Source organism: Helianthus annuus, chromosome 7, assembly GCF_002127325.2.
Source record: "Helianthus annuus cultivar XRQ/B chromosome 7, HanXRQr2.0-SUNRISE, whole genome shotgun sequence".
NCBI classification, from domain to species: Eukaryota; Viridiplantae; Streptophyta; class Magnoliopsida; order Asterales; family Asteraceae; genus Helianthus; species Helianthus annuus.
The window spans coordinates 10,304,111-10,312,249 of record NC_035439.2 but is presented as its reverse complement, the minus strand read 5'-3'; the positions used below and the strand labels follow the sequence as shown (position 1 = coordinate 10,312,249).

Sequence of the window (8,139 nt, the reverse complement as noted above, 5' to 3'; positions counted from 1 at the left end):
TGCGGTTCCGTAATGTTATGAGATGAACTTGCGCTTTTGGGTTTGTTTCGGTATTGCTTGGTAACGCGCCTTGTGGTCTCTCGGAGAAATTTTGTGCTAGTTGACTTATTTGTTTTTCGATGTTTTGAATACTAGCTTGTTGATTCCTAAAATTTGATTCTAATTGTAGAAACCTCTCCGAGTTTTTCTTTTCAGTGTCGGAGATGAGGCGAGATATAGTATCTTCAAGCCTTTCTCGTCCACCTTGTTGTTGAGGGAAATTTTGTGACTCATTTCTTGGTTGTTGAAAGTTCGTTCGTTGGTTTTGTTGGTTACTACTATTGTCGGGTTCTCTCCAACCAAGGTTAGGGTGATTTCGCCATCCTTGGTTGTAGGTGCCCGTTGGAGGACCCGACGGCCTAGGTCTATTATCAATGTAGTTTACCGATTCTTGTTGATCGTCTGTTTCTTTCGTACAACTCCAATTTTCATGTGGCCCACCACACCCTTCACAAGCCATAACTGAGACCGTTTTTGTCATTTCCAATTTTTTATTTTCGAAGAAAGGGCCTCGATTTGGGCTTGTAAAGAAGTGCTTTCATCAACCTTATGGGCGCCCGGGCAATGGATTTATTGCCTCGGGGAGTGTGCCACTGAAAATTGGTTTGAGCAATTTCCTCAATTTGATTATATATTTCATGCGGGCGACGATTACCTAAAAGTCCCCCGGAGCTAGAGTCAAGTGTTTGCCTTGTGTGTGGCAACAACCCATTATAGAAAGTGGATGTTTGTTGCCATATTGCAAGGCCGTGATGTGGACACTTTCGCAATAGCTCCTTGAACCTTTCCCAAGTTTCATATAAGGATTCCCCGTCCTCTTGTGAATATGTATTAATTTCATTCATTAATTTAGCCGTTTTAGCGGGAGGGAAATACTTATATAGAAATTTTTGGGCTAGTTCATCCCAGGTGTTTACCGATCCAGCTGGGAGGGCGTTAAGCCAAGCTTTTGCTCGGTCTTTTAGTGAAAAAGGAAACATTCGGACGCGGATGGCGTCATTTGATGCTCCATTGATCCGAAAGGCATCACATATTTCTAAGAAATTAGTAATATGTAGATGGGGATCCTCGTCCGCAAGCCCATGGAAGGTTGCGGAGTTCTGAAGCATCTGTATCAAATGCGGCCGAAGTTCGAAGTTATTGGCTTCAACATTCGGTGCATTGATAGCGGCGCCGAGATTACCTACGGTGGGTCGTAGATAATCCATGAGGGTACGTTGGTCCGCCATTGGAAGTGGGTTCCCCGAAACCTTCTCTTGGCTTTTAGCTTTTTGTCTTTTTCTGAGAAAACGTTCGGGTTCTTCTAGAGGTTCTTTTATGTCTTTACTAGAACTGGAGCTCATACACTACGTAGAGATGGCGTCTGGTTCCAAGTCCTGCAACAAAAACAGAAAAGAATGTTGGTCAGAAGGTTCACCACGGCCCCGTGCTCAGTGAACACGGCCTGTGGTCGGAGTTACAGTGATTGTTTTCCGGATCCCTGTTACTGGAGAGTTGGACACGGCCCCGTGTTGCACCGACACGGCCCCGTGGTCAGCCTTCTGTAACTCGGAAAACTAAAAACTTCCAGTAACACCGCTGGGCACGGCCCGTGTCCGACCAGGCACGGCCCGTGCTGAGCTCTGCAGAAGCTGAAAAACTAAGAAAATCCTAAAAATTAAAAAGAAAATAAAAAAATGATTAGGGCGTTGATTCCTAACTTTCTTAAAATCCTTGTGTCCCCGGCAACGGCGCCAAAAACTTGATGTGCGTGTAGTGTAATATATTTTTGGTATATATTTTAAGCCCTTTTTACACTTTGTAGCCAAGTTTTAAATTTATAAAACACGATATTTACTAACACTAAACACACATATGGGCAAGTGCACCCATCGTGGACGTAGTATAGTGTTGGTAAGATACCGAGGTCGTCCAAGGACACAAGAGCTTTTAGTACCGGTTTATCCTCAACGTCTAATCAAATCAAAATGTTAGAAAAGATTTTTAAACTAAGAAAATAAAACTAACTAAATGCTGAAAAGTAAAATAAAAATAAAAACAGATAGACAAGATGAATCACTTGGATCCAACTCGTGTATTAGTATAACCTTTGACCCAGGTCCCTTGCAGGACCTCTAAACGCTGAACAAGGGCAAGACCCTTACCAAACCGTTCCCTTAACCCCCGACCAGGTAGCCAACATACCTCCATATAGACCGTGGAGATATGAATGGTGAAAATCTTTTATTTTATATAGACAGTAAAATAATGCCAAGACACCACAGACAAACGATAAGGAAAAGTCACCTTCAACATAAGAAACTAGTTATTAAAGTCATTAATACAAAACCAAATAAAAAGTGCAAAAGATTAAAAATAAAAAGTATTATACTAAACACTTGTCTTCACCAAGTGATGTAAGAGACTTAGGCAAACATGGCCTTGATTGTCAAGAACTCTTACGATCAATCTTGGATCCCGAGACGACTCACACACTCTATGATGGACAATGGATGATGGTGGTGGATGATGGTGTTGTGATGGTGGTGGGTGGTGGATGAAGTGTGAGAGAGGTGGTGTGCCAAGGGATGAGTTGCAATGAAGCCAAGCACTCCTATTTATAGGCTGAACAGAGGCCTAGGCACGACCCCGTGTCCGCTGGGCACGGCCCCGTGCCTGTCTGACACTATCTCTCCTTATTAATTGTAATTCACGATTACAATTAATGCGCCTGCAATACTTTGGGCACGCCCCCGTGTTCACTGGGCACAACCCCGTGGTGAGCAATAGAAGCTTCTACAGGTTTGTCTTTTCTGTTGCTTCTTGGGCACGGCCCCGTGCTCGCTGAGCACGGGGCGTGTTCAGTCTTCTGCCTTCTCTGTTTTGCTTGGGAGGATGCTGTTGAGGGGTCGGGCAATCCACTTTTGTTCCTTTTCTTGTATTTATGCTAGATTTAGCTGTCTTTTTGCTTCTTTTGTTAATTTGAGCTCATTTAATCCTGAAAATACAAAAGGAAGACAAAAACATAATTTTTCCAACATTAGTACTCAAAAAGGGTTAGTTTTATGCCTTATTTGATGTAATTTATATGTTTCATTTTACACACATCAGCCAGACCGCAAGTATTTAGAATATTTTTTATATACAAATATTTTTTGTAACTTAATTATAGTGTCATTTGTTTTCAAGTACAATTTGACTAATGAATCAACAGTGTGGCCGGTTCGATTTCCGGTATAGTTTTCAAAACATTGATAAATGTTATTTGTTTCAATTCTTTATATTTGGTATTTTATTCTATCATAATCATCTTTTTTTAGACGTATATGAACATGTGGCGGGTGCCACAAGTGGATGAGGATAAAATATCAGTGTGATTCATGTGTGTTGCTTTGAATGTTAAGAAGCGTACAGATCATGGCGCTTAGGTACTTATCAGCTCATAATTTGGTTTGACACTTTTTGGTTCATGTCGGTTTGGTCGTGGGTTATGTTTTCATTTTCGGTCCGTGTAGGTTCGTTTCGGTAGAGTTAACCTTTGCTGTTTTATTTTGTATTAATGTTTTAGCTGGTTTATCCAAAAATGATTCCTAGAAATAGGAGGTGTTGACTTATATTGACTTATTTCATGGTTCTTTGGATGCATGCCTTATCTCTAAACCTGTCGATTCATCTAATCCGTGGGATCATAGCTCTGTGGATTGTAACTTTATATGGTAAAAATTGTTTTTTCTCTATCAAAGATAAAACCTTTCTGAAGAAATTGTCAGTTTTATAAGATTTTAAATTTAGAAATTTTTCAATTTGATTATGTTTTCAAAATTTATCATAAGGAGCTACTTGCTGCAGGAGGAATTAGTCTACTGAAACTATTCATGAAGTTGTAGCACCTTAGCATGTCAGCTTACCCGACCGGATGATAGGTAAAATTTCTGTTTTCTTCAAATTGTCAATTTTATAAGGTTTTAAATAAGAGGGGAACACATCAAACGTGTTGAAAGACATAGAAAGTCTGTTTTTATTCATTAACTTCCTAAGTTAGATCATCATTGTAAAAGTATATCTCTATAATCCTAATATTTATAAAAAACCGATGGACAAAATTTGTTGGTCAACTTAGCACAACCCATTTTGACTCGCATTCAAAATGATTGCTTTCAACCCATATCCATTTTGACCCGCATTTAAAATGGTTTGTTTAAACCCGTACCCATTCTGACCTAGTACCCAACCTGTTCTACCCCCAATGCTTACTGTATATGCTTCTCAATTTGTTTCGCTTACTATATGTTTTCCTGTCAACTTCACCTTTTTTGGTTATTTGTTCTGAAGGGTATAACGGTAAAGTGGTCTCCTACATGCTAGAGAAGGGATTGTTTTTAGCTCATGCATTTGAGAGGCAATGAAGCAAAATGTCTCCTTCAAGGAATAACAAAGAGCACTAGACAAATAATTGAGAAACAAGAATTAGTATGTTGACGTTTGTTTAACAATTTATGGCAACAAGAGTAGGTTAGGATAATGGGTCCATTTGGGTTTGGGGTTGAAATCGTCATTTTTTACTCCTATTCCGATATCATTATATAACTTTTCAACTACCTGCAATGACATTTCGATATATAACCTTTTTCGTCCTCAAAAGTGTTAACTCTGTTGATTCAGTGACCAAGGTGTTGGTGTTCATTTAGTCCAAAAAGCTTTATTTCTACGCTCAATATAGGTTGAAGAAGATAGAATATGGAGGTGGCAAGATGGTTGTGTTGAAAAGATTCAGTCCAGTCCAAGTCGGTTGAAGAAATCTTTAATGATTTGTGATTTTTTCTCATTCATGTATATCAATTATTCAGTGTACTCTAATATTTACGTTAGTAGTTTAACATTTATATAATTAAAATACTTGTTTCAACATTGTTAAAGGAGATATTTTTTGTGTAAGCCACCCGTGTAACACACGGGTACTTAGACTAGTTTAAATTATATTAAATCGTTGTACCCAAACTGAGACAGGTATAAAACTAGTTTGGAGAAATGAGAATAAGAAGTGAAAGTGCACGTCGGATTAGTTTTTTTTTCAAACATAAAGGTAAAAGGGTAGATATTTGTGTATGGATGTAACGGAAAATTAATGTTAATAATTAACTTTTCGAACAAGAGATAAAAGCAAACATGGTAGTTGGAGACTAAAACCATAATTTTAAAGCTTGATGACGAATTGGGTGTTCGTTTTTTTTGTGAAAAGCACTTTACGATCTCTTATGCCTGTCTCACGCAGATCACGCGCAGACGTTGCGTCTGCAGTGTGTTTGATTTTTGGAAGAAATTTCATTAAGAAAAGATCTTCTAGACCTCTTCCTTGCGCAGATCAGAACTCCCCTCTTCTAGACCTCTTCTCATCCTTTGCTCTTTCAAAACACATTGAAACCCTAGCAGCTTGCTCGTCCCAGCCGACACCACATCTCCCCTCCACTACCACCACATCTCCGTCACCTCCCCCACCTTCGATTGCCCGACGTTACCTCCCCACCTCCGCCTTCACCGTCGACAAGCACCTCCGGTTGCCCGACGTCATTTATCAGGTTTTGTTTTACCCAAGTTTATACATACACTGTTATTTATGTTAGAAATAACCCGTTGATGTGTCCTTACGGATCATTTGGTAACATTACCAATATGAAATAACTAGTCCCCGACAATTACTTGATGGTAGTAATTGTAATTATTGATTAGTTTAAGGGGCAATTATGATTTCCCTTTAGGTACCTTTAATAGAGAATGTAAAGAGTTTTCATAACCGATCACTATTCATGATCATCATTCATTTTTTATGTTAAATATATATTGATCATAAGAGATGAACAACTTGATGAAGAACACCAGTACTAAAAAAATCTCTCTAGTGTGATCCATCAACACAAGGTACCATAACGGGAATCATGACTTCATCTTTATCCTCAAAGATAATCATCCCTACAAGTAAGTATCTCTAACTTGGCGTCTATATTTACGTTATGTGAATAAACATGATTAGGGTTCTTTATTTTTGACCCATGTTTATAGATATAATCAACATGTGGTATCAGAGCAATGTAGATTATATGAATCCGATCATGTTAGTTATTTGTTGCCTTGTTTTTGCTCAATCGATTTTATGTTTTGCGATTCATAATTATTTTTATCAGCAAAAGCGTATTAACAAATCGATCTTATGAAACAGGAAACTAAAATCATTAAAATATTGATTTGTTTCTATGGTCGTTGAATCGGTTTTCTTGAAGTAATCACAACTAGCAAATCACCATGGTAAAATCAGTTATTTCTTTAGTCAGAATTATGTGACGTTTCTTGTTCTAGAATTACTCATTAGTTGCACTTCATGAATTGATTGAATGCATGATGTAATTCATTAAATATTCATAAGTTAATTGACTGAAATGATTTTTACCCATGAATTAAATATGCATATAATTTGGCACCTTTCTTTATTTGTTATCTCCATATATGAGCAATACGTGAATGTTGATTTTTTAGTGGATTCAAATAACAAAAGGGATTTATTCAAATTCTTAAAAATACTTATAAAGTGCAAATGCCCAACTAGTATTTCATCCTTTTAGGAATTTAATTAATTCCTTTTGATATTAATTTGATATCTATTAGAGAAAGGAATTTGTTTCCTACTGTATTTTGTTTGAAGAGGTGGATAACTGATTGCCACATCTTTTGGTATATCCACATTAGACTTTTTATTACAACCATCTAAAGGATACAATTAATGTTTGGATTTGTATATTTATACAAATCTCTATATTTGATTTAAATCTACCGAGATATATTTGATTTAAATTTACTGAGATAAATTATGTCAAAATCCTTACGGTTACTATATTTGACTATATAGGATTCTATTATGTTTTGGGTTCCTCATACTAAGCGAAATTTAATCTTTTTTACTTATGTCTTGAAACCTATTTGACATACGAATTTGCATGCCTTATGTTAACTTTTGGAAGCCTTATTTTATTTGGTTTTGTATGACCATAACTTGTAAAGGGCTCAACTTAAGTATGCAAGTTAAATGGCGACCTTCAATGATCGATGATTGAACCAACGAGATATCATTTGATTAAACATTGAAGCTTAAGTGATGGCATCTTATATAATTATCTGTATTTTCCTAATTTACATAAATATTTCATTTCTGGCCCAAAGGTGTTATGTTATATTTATGTGTTTTACCTTATGATTTATGTATGTTCATCATGATACATGAATTTTGGTCAAAGCCTAAGCGAAGCCAAAGTTCATGTACTCATGTATAACAATAAGTCAGTCTGTTATGTATGTTCATAATGTATAAATTTTGGTCAAAGCCAAAGCAAAGCCAAATTTATGTAGAACATCAAGACAATCTGTTATTTATGTATGTTCATAATGTGTCTGAATTTTGGTCAAAGCCAAAGCGAAGCCAAAATTCAGGTAGAACCTTAAGTTAGTCTGTTATTTTGGTGTTATAGTAGACTATATCTTCAATATAATAATTTGTATCCGTCTTACTTGATTACCCCATAATGTAAATCACTCTAAGCTTCTTCTTAAGTTTGTATCCAATTTATTTCATCCACTCTAATTTCAAAACCTATGTTTTGCTTACTAAAGAGTTTCTACAAAATTTGCACTCATTGGATTGTTGATTATCTCTTAAGATATGACAATCCTACTGCTCTTTTCTGATAAAAGTATTACAGAAGAAAACTAGAGCATGACTAGTGGGATAAGTCAAACATTATATCTCTTATGATAATCGAGAACTCACTTAATTATTGCTGTCATGTGAGCTATTCTAGATTCTAAATTTCCTAAGACTAATTTGTTATCTTTGGAAGAATCAAAATAACTCATAAGACGCATGCATTACTCTAGATTCTTACTAGAAAGTTTGTGGCATATGTGAATACATCATGATGTACAATACCATGACCCATAATTTAAAGGTTTACACATGGAAATCAGTACACTTTTCCGGTGCATTACATATAACTTTTCCACTAATACCATAAGTTTCCTTAAGAATCAACTATAACACTCAAGAGTACCAAAGGAAAATGAGTGTGTTGATTAGCA

General features: G+C 36.5%; 1 non-coding gene across 1 annotated transcript; it reads left to right on the top strand.

The window, feature by feature from the left end:
- Positions 1-783: 783 nt before the first annotated feature.
- LOC118480645 lies at positions 784-890 on the top strand. Its single transcript, XR_004863625.1, has one exon. It is a non-coding gene; the product is annotated as a small nucleolar RNA R71 (small nucleolar RNA).
- Positions 891-8,139: the final 7,249 nt, after the last annotated feature.